General features: G+C 38.1%; 1 long non-coding RNA gene across 1 annotated transcript; it reads left to right on the top strand.

Moving 5' to 3' along the window:
- Positions 1-546: 546 nt before the first annotated feature.
- Positions 547-13,053, top strand: LOC140892321 (uncharacterized). The gene is made up of 2 exons (XR_012152804.1): positions 547-757; positions 12,804-13,053. It is a non-coding gene; the product is annotated as an uncharacterized lncRNA (long non-coding RNA).
- The last annotated feature ends 3,041 nt before the right edge of the window (positions 13,054-16,094 follow it).

Consider the following 16,094-nt stretch of genomic DNA (forward strand, 5'->3'; position numbering starts at 1 on the left):
TTACTTATTTAAAAATTACTTGAGCTGTTGAAACTTGAATAGTTATTTAAATGATTTTAACTATTAAACTTATTTAGCTTAAATAAGTTAAGTTTAGCGTTTAGACACTTTAAATTATTTTAAATGTCTATCTTATCTAAATAAAAGCTTTTAACTTTTCGAGTCATTTTAAAGGTTTTATTCCGCTTGTGTATTTATTTAAATGACTGTTAATCATTCGTCAAATTTGTTTAAATTATTTTAATCGATTTGTCTATTATTTAAATATTTTATTTATCGCTGTGACATCAAAATATTTAAGTATTAAAAATTAGTATTTTCAAACCCGATAAATAGAATTTAAGTATTTAATTTTTGAATTTTTAAATTTGAGTATTTTTGAAATCTGTACCTAACTTTTTTACTCGCGTCATATAAAATACTGCATATTATATAATATTTACCTTATACTTAAAAATATGTGTTGCTTGGTCCTTTAAGGAATTATCCAGCCCAAGTTCACGGCCCAATCTCCTTTTCCCCTTCCACAAGATATGGCCTATAGCATTTGTCTTCCCTGCTTTCCTCTCCATCTCTCGATTCTCTCTCAAAATCGATCGGCAATCCCTTTTTCTTCCTTGCCAGCTTTCGGCCGCCGACCAGCAGACCATATTCCTGGCAAAACTTACCTCCAGGCAAGCTGCTTGAGTTCATCACCCTTACCTCAGCTCGATTCCAACAGCCGAGCTTCCCCCATTTCTGATCTTTCACAATTTAGGCAAGAATATGGGTTTCCCTCGCCACCAAGTGGATTATTACATTGTGTGCTTGTTTTCCTGCGTGTATTGTGAATTTTCTGATTTATGGAGCATGTTCTTGTATTTTTTTCTGCACATTCCGTTAGTTTCATGGGTTCTCTGTTCTTCTCGGTTGGACAGCTGTTCGAAACTTCAAGCTTCCATCGGAGGAAAATACATGCTTATGATCCATTTATGATGTTTCTTGAGTCGGATATGTGTTGAGAATAGAAGTTTTTGTTGATTGTTTGCTTCTATCTATGTTTCGAAATCCCATTTTGTTCGGGTTTGTATGATCCGATTTTTGTGTGATCTTGGATTGGTGATTTTGAGGCTGCCAGGGTTGAGACGTAGCTCACATGGTAGCGCTTAGAATTTTTTGGAAGTATCTATCAATTGGAGTTGAAGGGCTGATGGTTTTGGGAATGGTTGGTGTCGGGTTTGAGGGGCAGGGGCAGAGGCTGGGGCTGTCCCTTTTGTGTGACACAAGGCTTTGGGATGGCCGTTCTAATGGTTTGAATAAGGTTTATGGGTATTCATGTTGTTAGGTTAAAGGATGGGAACTTAGAGGAGCATGGGTTGAAGGGCTAAAAGAGGGTCCAAGTAGGAAGAGCATGCACTGTTTTCTGCCAAGAAACAGGGCTGTTCGGGAATGTTGGTTTATGCCAGTGTTATACTCATATTTTGGTTAAGGGCTCGGGTTTGGGAATAGCCTAGGATGCTAGGGAAATTCCGTTTCAAGCGGGAACTAATTTGGTTAAATTTTGGTAGAGTTCTAGGCTATTGAATGTTAAGGTGCAGGGTTTTAGGGGTTAAGTGTTGCTGCCCAGAAACATTGTCACCAGAAATTATTGGATAAGAGAGGATGACTTCCTAGTTGAGTATAGAGTGCATGGGAACTGTGTTTTTTAGCGGAATGAGTTTTGATTAAGAAATAAGTATGTTATAAGCATTTACAAGTGGATTGCTCGGGATTCGTCCTAAGTGCCAAAAAGGAGAGTCTAGATTATTAGCTATGGTTTGCCACCTAAATCACCATCCATGTCAACCATCTTACTTCATTCATTTGAGTATCGAGTAAATATTTGCAAAGAAGTCTGTTTCTTGAGTTCAGTCCAAACCTTAGAGCCAAGTCAAGAAAAGAAAATATTTTGAACAATGAGAGTTGATTGTGACAAGACGGGCAATGTCGGTTAGGAGATGCCTCAACTCACTTGCCAAACGACGGGTATTATGCGTGTAACGACCCACGTTCTTCCACCGCATCCCTCCCCAGCCTAAAGCATGGCCTCGGACCGCATGGTTCGACGGGCATCACACTCATGACCTCCCCACTCCTGGTAGTGGGTTTTATGTCATCCTCAACACTTGAACCTTGTACCTCCAGGATAAGTACAAAGATTCTTAAAGTGTTGGTACCAATTGAGCTAGCTAGCTCAATGGTACCAGGAATCATAAAACTTTTTACTTAAGCCTGGAGGTATAAGGTTCGATTCTTGGGGAGGGCAAAAACCCACTGCCAGGAGTAGGGAGGTCATGAGTGCGATGCCCGTCGAACCATGCGGTCCGAGCCCATGGTATATGTAACGTCCCAAAATTTATTACCGAATTAATTGGCAATTAAAAATAATTATTGAGTTAGAAAAATAATTATTGCTGCCAAATGAGTTATAGAGTGTATTTACAAAATACACGTGCCAATTAGTCAATGAGTTTGACTATTTTTGAATATCTGGTAATATTGACATTTTGAGATAATTATTGAGATAATTGAATTAAAAATAATTATTTATGCTAGATAATTTAATTTGGAGAAAATAATCAGTTTGGGTGACTGGTCAAAGCCTAAGATTGACTCAATTTATTTATTGGGAATTAACTGGTCTAGTTACCAGGTCAAAGTTCACTATTTCAGATAATTGTAAAAATGTGTTAAATTACATATTGGTGTGAAATAACACAAGAGCATTGAAATGGATTAGACCGGGTCATTTTAGGACCAAATTTTATAATATTAAGTGGTACACTCTCTCTCATGCACTAAACACCTAAAACACATACTAAAACTCTAACCCCATTCACGTCCCGCCATCGTCGACCGCCGCCCGCCGCCTTTCGCCATCGATTGAGCATGCCATCTGTAGCTCTCGTCGAGGCGTCACAACCATACCAAGAATCGTGATTTTTGGTGTTCGATTTGCCGAGCATGAAGTCGAGAATGGGGCGACACTATTCATCGTCTTCTTCGCATGTTTTGATTGGATTTTTGCTCGATTGGGTTGGTTTTTGAGTTGCTAGATGGCAGTAGGTGATGTGTAGAACATTTTCTAAGCTTGTAGTATCTTTTTCCATCGCGTATGGTGCAGATCGGAGCTCGGGAATCTCGCCACCGCCGCCTTTGTAATTCGAGATTTTCGGCCGCCACGGTGGTCCATTGCGGCTGTGGCCTAGTCCGTTAGAATCGTCTCGTCGAGCTCTACAACCCTGCCAAATTTCAGAATTTTTAGAGTTTTTTTGCTCATCGCCGCCGCGCCGCTGTCTTCCCCAATTTCCGGCGACCTTCGATGTGTTAATCATTTTTGACCGATTCGACGTGATGGATCCAAATATCCAAGTTTCGAGTCAAGATTCAAAACCAACCGTGAAGTGGTGAGAACGCAATTAATTTTGGAAATTTTTGGTCAAAGTTTGAACAAAGTTGACCAGGGTTGACTTTTGACCATTGTGTGATTTTTCGCAGATTGGAGGCTATTTAAGGATATTTAGGGGTAGAAATCAATAGTTTAGGGGTTCGAGCCTCTAGAATTGGAAGTTGTGAGATTCTTGAGTCCCGATATACACAACCGCAACTATATAAGTTTTCGTGCGTTTTAAACGCAAAGGCATGTTACACCCTTTCTTACTCACACCGTTTAGATCAGTATATTCATTGTTTTTATGATTAAATTGTGTTGTTGCATTTGTATGTGGATATGATAGCTCAAATTTTAACTCATGCATTATTCACGTTTTTATGTTTTGTGGATGATTTTTCTGCCATGGCTAGGTCTTAGTTGTTGTTCAATGGTTGATGGTTGGACTAGGTCCCTTTGGATATTGGTTTAAGATGTCTTGAACTAGTGTCAGCTAGGTGAACAGTTGGATGGTTGTAAGGATGGTCTATCTAGCGGGCAGTTCAGGCAGGGCTCGGGCGAGTGGGTTGTTCGGGTCGGGTAAAGTGTATTAGGGTCATATGTTATGATTTGGTCCCAGATTATTTTATTTTGGGCCGGGTAATTTATTTAAGAGTCTAAGTGTTTAGTTTATTCATTGGGTCAATTTTGTTATTGGGCCTAAGATGTTCATTGGGCTTAATTTAGTTATTGAGTCTAAAATGTTTATTGTATTCAATTTATTTATTGGGCTTAGTTTTTTATTTGAGATAAAGTGTTATTTGGGCTTGAATGAATTGATTTAGTTATTGATCCAAGCTTATGGGCTTAAGATATTTATTGGAGGTTAAATTTAATAATAGAGCTAAATATGTTAACAAGCCTAATTTGTTTAATTATTTGGTTGAGCTAAGTTCTAAAGTTGGGCTAAGTACTATTGTGTCAATCTAAGTCTGATTGGGTCATTTTAAGTGCGATTGAGCTAATATGAGTATTTTTGGGCCAGTATAAATGTTAATGAGTCAGTCTAAGTTTATGGTCTTTAGTTAAGGGGCAGCAACTCGAACTAGCCAGTGGAAAACAAAATAGTCCGTAAATATATATTTAATAGATGTATGTATATATTTTCATACAATTATGATTTTTTTTATATGAAAAATGAATTAAATATATATTTATGGGCAAAATTTCAAGAAAATGATATTTCTAAGTTCATGATTCAAGCATGTATTTTATGATGAGATAACGGGCATGTAAATAAAATATTTTTGGGAAGTTGAAGTGATTTGTGACACACACGGGACAGGAGGTCGGGATACGGGGCCCGATGACCTTTCCACTTACGATTATGAGCCTATGGATCCCCAAAGGTTGGGTGAAGTGGCATAGGGCGTTAGGGGTACACCCCACAGGCTGCCACTACGTACGATGGATTTAGATTGATCAATCGAATTAGGTTACACTTCACTGATATGACCCACATAAAATGATATTTATTTGTATGACATGCCAATGCTTATGTTACGTATTATGATACGTATTATGTTATGATTTAGATTACGACGCAGTTTATGCATACGATTTTACGATCATGCATGCATTAGAATCCTCAGGTTATTTTGATATACGTTATGTGCTTGCATGTGGTTTTATTTAGTAGTACTCGTTATTAAAGGTAGAGCATGCTGGGCCTTTAGGCTCACTAGACATAAATGGTGTGCAGGTGAGTTTTATGTTATTCAGGAGGTTGTGGTCCCGACAGGTGGTGAAGACCTCTGTGCATTCGTGGCGAGCTAGCACACCCGTGACCTTCGCCAGCTCATGTTTCAGTTGATTTAGTTTATGATGGGATACTTTATGTATTCAGGTATTTTCCGCACATGTTTACTATTTTTTTTATTAGTTTGTATACTTTTGAGATTATAGTCGTTTTAACCTGTTCGAGTTTTTAAACTTTTAAGATGCAATCGATTTTTATTATGCGTTAAATTTTATGAAAATCTATTTTAAGTATAGATGCATATATGTAATATTAAAAAAAAAAATTTCTTCGAGTTTTGGTTCGTTTCAATTTGGTATCAAAGCAAGGTCCTTGGAGGGTTGGCTAGCCTACTACGTGGAGCTCAGAAGTCGCACTACCAGTTTGTGAGTTTTAAATGCTTTTAATTATGTTTTACGAATGGGACCCATGAGTTAGTTTTCACTGAAATCCATGTTATAAGGCTTTTAAATAAAAAACATAGCTATGCACTACGGTTGCGTGAGGGATTATTGGGAATTGCAGTATGTCTCCAAGTCGCGTAGTTTGCGATGCGGGTAATCAGGATCCACCTTCGCCTCTACCTTCACCTGCAGCTCTACCACTCGCAGTTTTTGAGAGGGCCAGCATGGGCATGCTAGCTGGTATCACAAGTTTACTTGAGCATCAGGCTGGACAGCTTAGGAGGGCGCACGAGGAGGACATCACTGAGAGGTTCTGCAAGCAAGGATCGAAGGATTTTGAGTGGACCCATGATCCACTTGTGGCTGAGGAGTAGATTCTAGTGTTGTAGACGATCTTTGCCTACATGGGGACCCAGGATGCTGATTGGGTCAGATGCGTAATCTACATGTTAAGGATGATGCAACTCTCTAGTGGGAAGGCGCAGTGACTGGTCTTGATCTGGCCAGGATGATTTGAAGGGATTTCAAGACGGCTTTATTTGAAAAGTACTTCGCAGAGGATGTGTGAGGCCATTTGATTCGTGACTTCATGAGCCTTCGACAGGGAGACAGGACTGTGGCCAAGTATCTGAGGAAATTCGAGCGGGAGTGTCACTTCGTGCCCACGATTGCTACAATGGAGAGAGGCTGTGGCATTTTACTGGGAACTTGAGGTCCGATATCAAGCAGATGTTTCCATGGCAGACGTGACGAAGCACAAGGTAGCGGTTAGTCGAGCGTGCCAGTCCGAGAAGGGAGGAAGGAGATGCAGGCTGACTCCCAGAAGCAGAGACAGTTCCAGCAGTCATCTAGAGGACATTCCTTGTAGCAGCCAGCATAGAAGTCTTATTTTGGTTCGTCTAAGGGATCAGATTCTCCTAGACTGCATCAGCAGCAGCAGCAGAGGCCGCAAGGCCATCAGCATTAGGGGACAGTTGCTCCTAGCATTGGAGGGCTACCTTTCTACAGACAGCGTCAGAGACCTCATTCTGGAAAGTGTTTGGTTGGCTCAATCAGGTTCGACCATTGCGAGGATCCAGAAAAATTTTGGGGAACTGTCATAGGGCGAGGCAAAACACAGGGCGCTTGTTTGTGGTGCAGGCTGAGGATGCTGATCATGATAGTTCTCTTATGGCGGATAATCTTTATTTGCGTTCTTAAATTCAGTTATTGGGATGCTTAGTTAAGATTTGCATCGGGAATTGCTTGACTATTGTAATTGTGTTTTAGAAATGGATGTGTAAGATGAGAATTGAGAATTGATTAAATTAGCATGCTCAGGATTGAACTTAGGATGCTAATTGGTTGCTTTAGAGGAACGGCCTATATCTGTTAGGAAATCTTTTGCGTACAAGGAAGATTAGCCTTAGAGGTATTGTTACGTTTGTGTAGCTAGATTATGGAGCTACACATTCTTTTACCTCTAAGTAGTTTTTGAGGATTTTTGTAATTGTTTGTTATAGGTTAGATGCGAATGTTCGGTCGAAGAGAATGTTTTGAGAATTATCTTAGAGATTTGATTGATTGCTATTGAAGAATTCAGATTTCATTTTTCTCAGGAATCGTTGAGCCATTCGGGTGAAGGGTACTATTGAGAAATGTTAATTTGTTGCAGATATGGAATTTGGGAATTTGGTGATAGTCCTAATTGAGTAATTAAGTATTGATTGACGTTTAGTTAATTTTGTGAAGGATTGGGAAGATGCTTTTGAGATAGGGAAAAATCAGTTACGTGAGCCATTTTATCGATTCTTTCTGAAAATATTGGAATCCTTCTCGTAGTTCATGCATTCCTTGATTCGCATGACATTGTTCATCGAAGATTCAGTCAATTTGGCTTCGAATGATATTTCGGTTATGAATTTCGGAAATTCATATTTCTTGAGAACTTGAATTCTAAATCTGGACATGGATATTGATTTGGGTGAGTATTGTTATTCTATTCCATTGGAATCTCGATTTTATTTTGTTGACATCGGATTACACCTTGGGATTTTATTTCATTTTCGTTGAGTGCGTGCGGATTTCCTCGTGTGTAAGCCACGCTGACAACCTTGATTTTGATTTGTATTGATGATGGACATGATGTCATACCTATTGACAGGTGATCATCTGATTTGATACTGATTGATTGGCTCGTATCCCTTGTTCATGGAGCCTTGAATTGATTCGCTCACCCCTTGTATTAGACTGCAAACAAGTTGTTTCTTTTTTTGCAGATTTGTTTTCCAAATTATTGTATTTTGATATTGTTCTGAATCAAGTCTCTTCGATTTCGATTTGATTATGACCCAGCAAGTTATTTATTGAGCTGAGTTATACTTAACGTCATCTTGACATTGTTTTGGCTCGTAACTTATAGTGATTGTTAGCACCATTGGAATTTAGTGTTTGGCGGGCACCAGATAGAATCGTGGGACAGTTGATATCAAGGTTTTGTTGAGATCCTATTGTGATTAAATTTCAGGGCTCTTAGGAGTCGAGACTACCGTTAGAGGAGTTCACCTATAGCATCAGTTGTCAGGCGTCCACAGGTATGGCTCCATACGAGATTTTTTCGAAACAAGGTGTAGATCTTTTGTGCATTGGAACGTTGTTGGCGAGAGGATTCTCTTAGGTTCCGAGTTAGTTCAGCAAACTACAGATATCGTGGTTCGAATTTGGGACAAGATGAGGGCCACACAGAGTCGTCAGAAGAGTTATGCTGACCGACGACTATGAGACCTCGAGTTTTCTGTTAGAGACCATGTGTTTGTGAGGATTGCGCCCATGAAGGGCGTGATGCATTATGGATATGAGCCTCTGTAGTTGGCATCAGACTTGTCGTCCGAGGAACGACTAGAGCAGATCTTAGCACGGGAGGAGCAAATACTTAGAACGCGAGTTTTTCCCTTGGTCAAGGTCCGGTGATAGAATCAGTCAGAGGAGGAGGCTCTCTCGGAGGCCGAGGTCGTTATGCGGACGTATTGTCCAGAGCTTATCGGTACTTACTCCAATTTCGAAGAAGAAATTCCATTTAAGGAGGGAAGAGTTGTAACGTCCCAAAATTTATTACCAAATTAATTGGCAATTAAAAATAATTATTGAGTTGGAAAAACAATTATTACTGCCAAATGAGTTATATAGTGTATTTACAAAATACACGTACCAATTAGTCAATGAGTTTGACTATTTTTGAATATCTGGTAATATTGGCATTTTGAGATAATTATTGAGATAATTGAATTAAAAATAATTATTTATGCCAGATAATTTAATTTGGAGAAAATAATCAGTTTGAGTGACTAGTCAAAGCCTAAGATTGACTCAATTTATTTATTGGGAATTAACTGGTCTAGTTTCCAGGTCAAAGTTCGCTATTTCAGATAATTGTAAAAATGTGTTAAATTACATATTGGTGTAAAATAACACAAGAGCATTGAAATGAATCAGATCGGGTCATTTTAGGACCAAATTTTATAATATTAAGTGGTACACTCTCTCTCACGCACTAAACACCTAAAACACACACTAAAACCCTAACCCCATTCATGTCCCGCCATCGCCGCCCACCGCCCACCGCCTTTCGCCATCAATTGAGCATGCCATCTTGTAGCTCTCGTCGAGGCGGTCACAACCATACCAAGAATCGGGATTTTTGGTGTTCGATTTGCCAAGCAGGAAGTCGAGAATGGGGCGACACTATTCATCGTCTTCTTCGCATGTTTTGATCAAATTTTTGCTCGATTGGGTTGGTTTTTGAGTTGATAGATGGTAGTAGGTGATGTTTAGAACATTTTCTAAGCTTGTAGTAGCTTTTTCCGTCGCGTATGGTGCAGATCGGAGCTCGGGAATCTCGCCGCCGCCGCCTCTGTAATTTACAATTTTCGGCCGCCAGGGTGGTCCATTCCGGCCATGGCCTAGTCCGTTAGAATCGTCTCGTCGAGCTCTAAAACCCTGCCAAATTTCAGAATTTTTGGAGTTGTTTTGCTCATCGCCGCCGTGTCGCCGCCGTCTTCCCCAATTTCCGGCGACCTCCGACGTGTTAACCATTTTTGACCGGTTCGACGTGATGGATCTAAATATCCAAGTTTTGAGTCAAGATTCAAAACCATGAAGTGGTGAGAACGCAATTAATTTTGGAAATTTTTGGTCAAAGTTTGACCAGAGTTGACCAGGGTTGACTTTTGACCATTGTGTGATTTTTCGCAGATCGGAAGCTATTTGAGGATATTTAGGGGCAGAAATCAATAGTTTAGGGGTTCGATCCTCTAGAATTAGAAGTTGTGAGATTCTTGAGTCCCGATATACGCAACCGTAACTGTATAAGTTTTCGTGCGTTTTAAACGCAAAGGCATGTTATACCATTCCTTGCTCACACCGTTTAGATCAGTATATTTACTATTTTTATGATTAAATTGTGTTATTGCATTTGTATGTGGATATGATAGCTCAAATTTTAACTCATGCATTATTCACGTTTTTATGTTTTGTGGATGATTTTTCTGCCATTGCTAGGTCTTAGTTGTTGTTCAATGGTTGATGGTTGGACTAGGTCCCTTTGGGTGTTGGTTTAAGATGTCTTGAACTAGTCTCGGCTAGGTGAACAGTTGGATGGTTGTAAGGATGGTCTATCTAGCGGGCAGTTCAGGCAGGGCTCGGGCGATTGGGTTGTTCGGGTCGGGTAAAGTGTATTAGGGTCATATGTTATGTTTTGGTCCCAGATTATTTTATTTTGGGCCGGGTAATTTATTTAAAAGTCTAAGTGTTTAGTTTATTCTTTGGGTCAATTTTGTTATTGGGCCTAAGATGTTCATTGGGCTTAATTTAGTTATTGAGTCTAAAATGTTTATTGTATTCAATTTATTTATGGGCTTAGTTGTTTATTTGAGATAAAGTGTTATTTGGGCTTGAATGAATTGATTTAGTTATTGATACAAGCTTATGGTATTAAGATATTTATTGGAGGTTCAATTTAATAATAGAGCTAAATATGTTAACAAACCTAAGTTGTTTAAGTATTTGGTTGAGCTAAGTTCTAAAATTGGGCTAAGTACTATTATGTCAATCTAAGTCTGATTGGGTCATTTTAAGTGCGATTGAGCTAGTATAAGTATTTTTGGGCTAGTATAAATGTTAATGAGTCAGTCTAAGTTTATGGGCTTTAGTTAAGGGGCAGCAACTCGAACTAGCCAGTGGCAAACAAAATAGTCCGTAAATATATATTTAATAGATGTATATATATATTTTCATACAAGTATGATTTTTTTTTTATGAAAAATGAATTAAATATATATTTTTGGGCAAAATTTCAAGAAAATGATATTTCTAAGTCCATGATTCATTTATGTATTTTATGAGGAGATAACGGGCATGTAAATAAAATATTTTTGGGAAGTTGAAGTGATTTGTGACAAACACGGGACTGGAGGTTGGGATACCGGGCCCGATGACCTTTTCACTTACGATTATGAGCCTATGGATCCCCAAAGCTTGGGTGAAGTGGCATAGGGCGTTAGGGGTACACCCCACAGGCCGCCACCACGTACGATGGATTTAGATTGATCAATCGAATTAGGTTACACTTCACTGATATGACCCACAGAAAATGATATTTATGTTTATGACATGCCAATGCTTATGTTACGTATTATGTTATGATTTAGATTACGACGCAGTTTATGCATACGATTTTACGATCATGCATGCATTAGAATCCTAAGATTATTTTTATATACGTTATGTGCTTGCATGTGGTTTTATTTAATAGTACTTGCTATTAAAGGTAGAGCATGCTGGACCTTTAGGTTCACTAGACCTAAATGGTGTGCAGGTGAGTTTTATATTATTCAGGAGGTTGTGGTCCCGACTGGTGGTGAAGACCTCTGTGCATTCGTGGCGAGCTAGCACACTCGTGACCTTCGCCAACTCATGTTTCAGTTGATTTAGTTTATGATGAGATACTTTATGTATTGAGCTATTTTCCTCACATGTTTACTATTTTTTTTATTAGTTTGTATACTTTTGAGATTATAGTCGTTTTAACCTGTTTGAGTTTTTAAACTTTTAAGATGCAATCGATTTTTATTATGCGTTAAATTTTATGAAAATCTATTTTAAGTATAGATGCATATATGTAATATTAAAAAAAAAATTCCTTCGAGTTTTGGTTCGTTTCACTATAGGCTGGGGAGGGATGCGGTGGAAGGACGTGGGTCGTTACATAAAAGGACGCCCTTTTATGTAATGACCCACGTCCTTCCACCGCATCCTTTCCCAGTGGCCCAACCTATAGCATGGGCTCGGACCGCATGGTTCGACGGGCATCGCATTCATGACCTCCCCACTCCTGGCAGTAGGTTTTTTGCCCACCCCAGGGATTGAACCTTGCACCTCCAGGCTTAAGTACAAGTTCTTATCATCTCTGGTACCAGAAGTACCAGGGATGATAAGAACTTGTACTTAAGCCTGGAGGTGCAAGGTTCAATCCCTGGGTAGGGCAAAAACATCACTGCCAGGAGTGGGGAGCTCATGAGTGCGATGCCCATCGAACCATGCGGTCCGAGCCCATCCTATGGGCTGGGGAGGGATGCGGTGGAAGGACGTGGGTCGTTACAATGCGGCCGGGAGATATCTCGGAATCCCTATCAAAACAACGGTTAGTGTGCGGCTGGGAGAAATCTCAAAGTCCCTACCAAATCAGTTATAAGAGGCAATGTCGCGTCGGGAGAGATCTCGACGTCTTGCCGACATAGTATACTGCAACCATTGATCGATCAAAACAGAGGGTTACAATCAATGATCTAAGTTCACAGTTCAGTTTACAGTTCAGTTTATCAGTTTACAGTTCAGTTTATAAGTTTACAGTTCAGTTTATCAGTTTACAGATCAGTTTATCAGTGTGCAGTAAGTTTATCAGTTTACAGTTCAGTTCAATAGTTCTCAATTCAGTCTTTTTCAGTCCTCATTTTTGGTCTTGCTATGCTCTTTCAGTTTGAGTTTAGTTTCAGTCAGTTAGATTCAGTCATGCATGCAATGTTTTCAAGTACTCCTTTTTGCTAGAGATTCAGTTAGGAAAAGACAATGTATTTTCAGTATATGATATTTTTAATTGTGTGTGCATGTATATTTATTATTCGTTATTTCACCTCATATTCTTGTTGAGTATTTAGGCTCACTACATCTGTTTGTGAAGGTGAGGATGAGTACCCAGTGGCTGAGGGGCAGGATGACTAGGGTTGACGGCATTCAGCGGAGCACACCCATGATCGTCGCTTCCCTTTTTCTTTTCAATGCTGAGTTGTGTGTAATAAAGAATTATTTACACTTGTTTATTTTCCAGCTGTTTTAGCAGGATGAGATTCCCTGCTTTTATTACTTGACATGTAAACTCGTTATCCGCTTTTCTCCCTTGATAGCTGGGATTATGCTCTTTCAGGTGTTTATGTTATCGTGTTACGTTTCTATCTCTGGGGAGTCTTTCTTTATAGTTTGAACTGCTGTGTTGAGACAAGTCAGAATAGATATTTACAAATATGTCATGGCGAAATTTTTGCAAAATTTTCTATAATAATCCTATTATGATATTAATAATATCCCAAAATTTCCTTTTTCTCATTTAATTAATTAAACTAGAGGTTAGGGTCGTTTTAGTTGGTATCAGAGAGACGGTACTATTTTGGTTTGCGCCTACTGCCTGTTGCCGAAACCAAGGCGATCTCGGCTCAAAGTCTGTTAATTTTATGAAATTTTATATGTTAAGCGCATTTGAGTTATTACTTTAAATGTTATGATATCATGCATTTTTTTAAAAAATATTTTCAGAAATTATATGTTTAACTTATTTAAGTTTGTAGTTCAATGGTTATTTTTGTTTAAAAATTTCTTTTAATAGTTTAAAGTGTACCAGTCAAATGTTTATTTTTTTAGCATGCGAATTCAAGTTAAACGAAGTTAGTGTACCAACATTCCTTCCAGTTCTGTATAGTACTTGAAAATTATTTAAGTTATTAGGTAGTGTTAACATTTTTTACGAGATGGTAGGAGTTTGTCAAAAATATTAACCTTGCGTGTTAGGAGATATTAATTGTGTGCTACTATTGTAAATTATTTTCTTATATTGGGTTTTAGTCGGATTCAACTAAGTGCATAGTTTTCTTAGGAGTTGATAGATGTATGTTTTGTCAGTAAAGTTTATTAGTCAAAGCTCGTGCGAAGGCTTGAGGTACAGGTTTTGTATTATATTATGAATAGCCTAAGTTTTACTTTTGTTCAGGGGACAAATTTGGATTTTGGATAATAGAGAACCGGTTATGAATGAGCCTTTCGATTATATGAACTATTATTCCGATCATTATTTTTTTTTCCTTTTGTGCTTGTATCCATTGCGACATATGCTTTCGAACATCCGAAGTCTCTTTGCACTTCCTTTGTTCATTTATGGAATCGTATGTCATCAATCGATGTTGTATGCTACTACTTTGACCTTGTTTAAACTTTCTAATAAAATCTTGTTTATATTTCATACTTCTTGAAATTTTCTTCGGTTTTAGAGCCACATGTTGATGTAAGTAAGATTCACTTTGACTTTATTTTTGGCAATCTACTTATGTTTTGTGGTTGACATCTGATTTTGCATTGAAACCGTTGTTACTCCTGATTATTGACTTGTGTGGACTTCTCTCGAATGAAGTTACACTGATTGCCTTGATTGTACTTTGATTGTTCGGGCATGATGTCATTAGGCATGGGTGAGTGATCACCAGATATATTATCTGGTTGTCTCATATTCATTGGTTTTAGAACCTACATTATTATACCCTCACCCCTAGAATTGAATTATAAGTGAGTTGTTTTCACTTATCCAGATTTTCATCTCCAGTTCATTTTCTTGTAATGCTTGCACTATTTTATTTCATATTGGGCAGCATTACTTGTATGTTTGCTTCTTTACATGATCCATCATGATGAAGACTCGGGTGGATTATAGATTCAACTGTCATTTCGATTTCTTGTGTAGAGATTTGGCTCGTAACCGCAAAGTAAGTGTTTAGACTATTGGAATTTAGTAATTGTACTAGATAAAACCCTAAGTTATCGTTGTGCTATGAGGAATGATGACTATTAATTATATTTAGCTTTAGAGAGAAGACTGCGAATTAATGAATTAATTGAATGAGATGTTTCAACTTTAAATAGGATCGTTAAGAGTAAACAAACGATCTTGGTAAGCTAAATGGGTGATCAACCTCGAGATAGAGAAATAGAGTTGTTCTTAGAGACTTTTGGGTACTTTAAACCTGCATTCCAAGATTTTGTGAATGTTAACCGGTAGGATTAATGCACCAACTATGGGTACAGAATGACGAATAGAATATTTAGGAAGTTTTCTGGATAAGCTGTAGATTTACTTACCGGTGAAATGCTAAAGGTACTGGAGGAACAATTAGAAAGAATTTACAATCCAATTACAAACTCTTCGAGGTGTCCAATTGTATATCAAGTTCTTGAAATATGAATTCAGGTTGTACCATATAATAATTTGAGAATTTTTGGATTTTTCAGATCTACTGTCGAGTTGTGCTAGAGGTTGGAGACATGTCCCCGGGTGATATGTAAGGGACAATCTAATTCCATAAACGGTTAATAGCTCATGACATGTTTTGGCTTCAAGAGTAAATATGGATTACTTAGGCATTGCGTCGGAGATAGAGAAATGTGGATAAATCTGTTGGGAGATTTTAACTAAGAATTTAAATTTTGGTAGAACCAAGAATGCCAAGGAGACGAAAGTATGAATTGGTGAATGGATAATGGGGATTTGTTTAGTTGCCCATTTGGATTCTTTATGTTATCGGATAATATCTTGGAATCGAACAACATTTTATGGTTATATTTTTCTTATCAAGGATTAAATTAGATTTATTTATAGGAATGGGTCAATCAATCCTAAGTAGAGGAGAGTTATTTGCTCCACTTGGAGGATAACTGAACTAGAGTTGTTGCTTGAGAAAATTTTTAATCATCCTCAGAAGCGTTGTGAGCTATAGTAACTAAGAAGGGGTTGAACATAGTCCAGGATCGTTAAGAAAAGCACTGCTAATAAGTGGCGTGAGCTTATGAAATTTCAAAATGGTTATTAAGTTCTTGCAGGTATCATCGTTCAGTAATATTATTGATTTGGGTATAAAGGTATAGATTAACTCGTTTTGACGGTCCATATGCGATTGTTGAGATTGGTAATTTGTTTTATCATTTGGGCATGGCGCAGATTTGTTAGTGATACATGATGAGTTTCAAGTGTCGATGTTGTGGAAGTATGAGACAAATCCATCTCATACCTTGAGGTATATCAAGGTAGAATTGTATAGTCGCTTAGCTATCCTATTTAGAAAAGTTTAGTGTTTAGTTGCTAAGTATTTTGATAACTTGTAAATTTCTTAAGAGCTCGATTCTATATTATATATGTTAAGCTTAATTAGAAAAT

This window comes from Henckelia pumila, chromosome 3 (genome assembly GCF_033568475.1).
Source record: "Henckelia pumila isolate YLH828 chromosome 3, ASM3356847v2, whole genome shotgun sequence".
In the NCBI taxonomy this organism is placed as follows: domain Eukaryota; kingdom Viridiplantae; phylum Streptophyta; class Magnoliopsida; order Lamiales; family Gesneriaceae; genus Henckelia; species Henckelia pumila.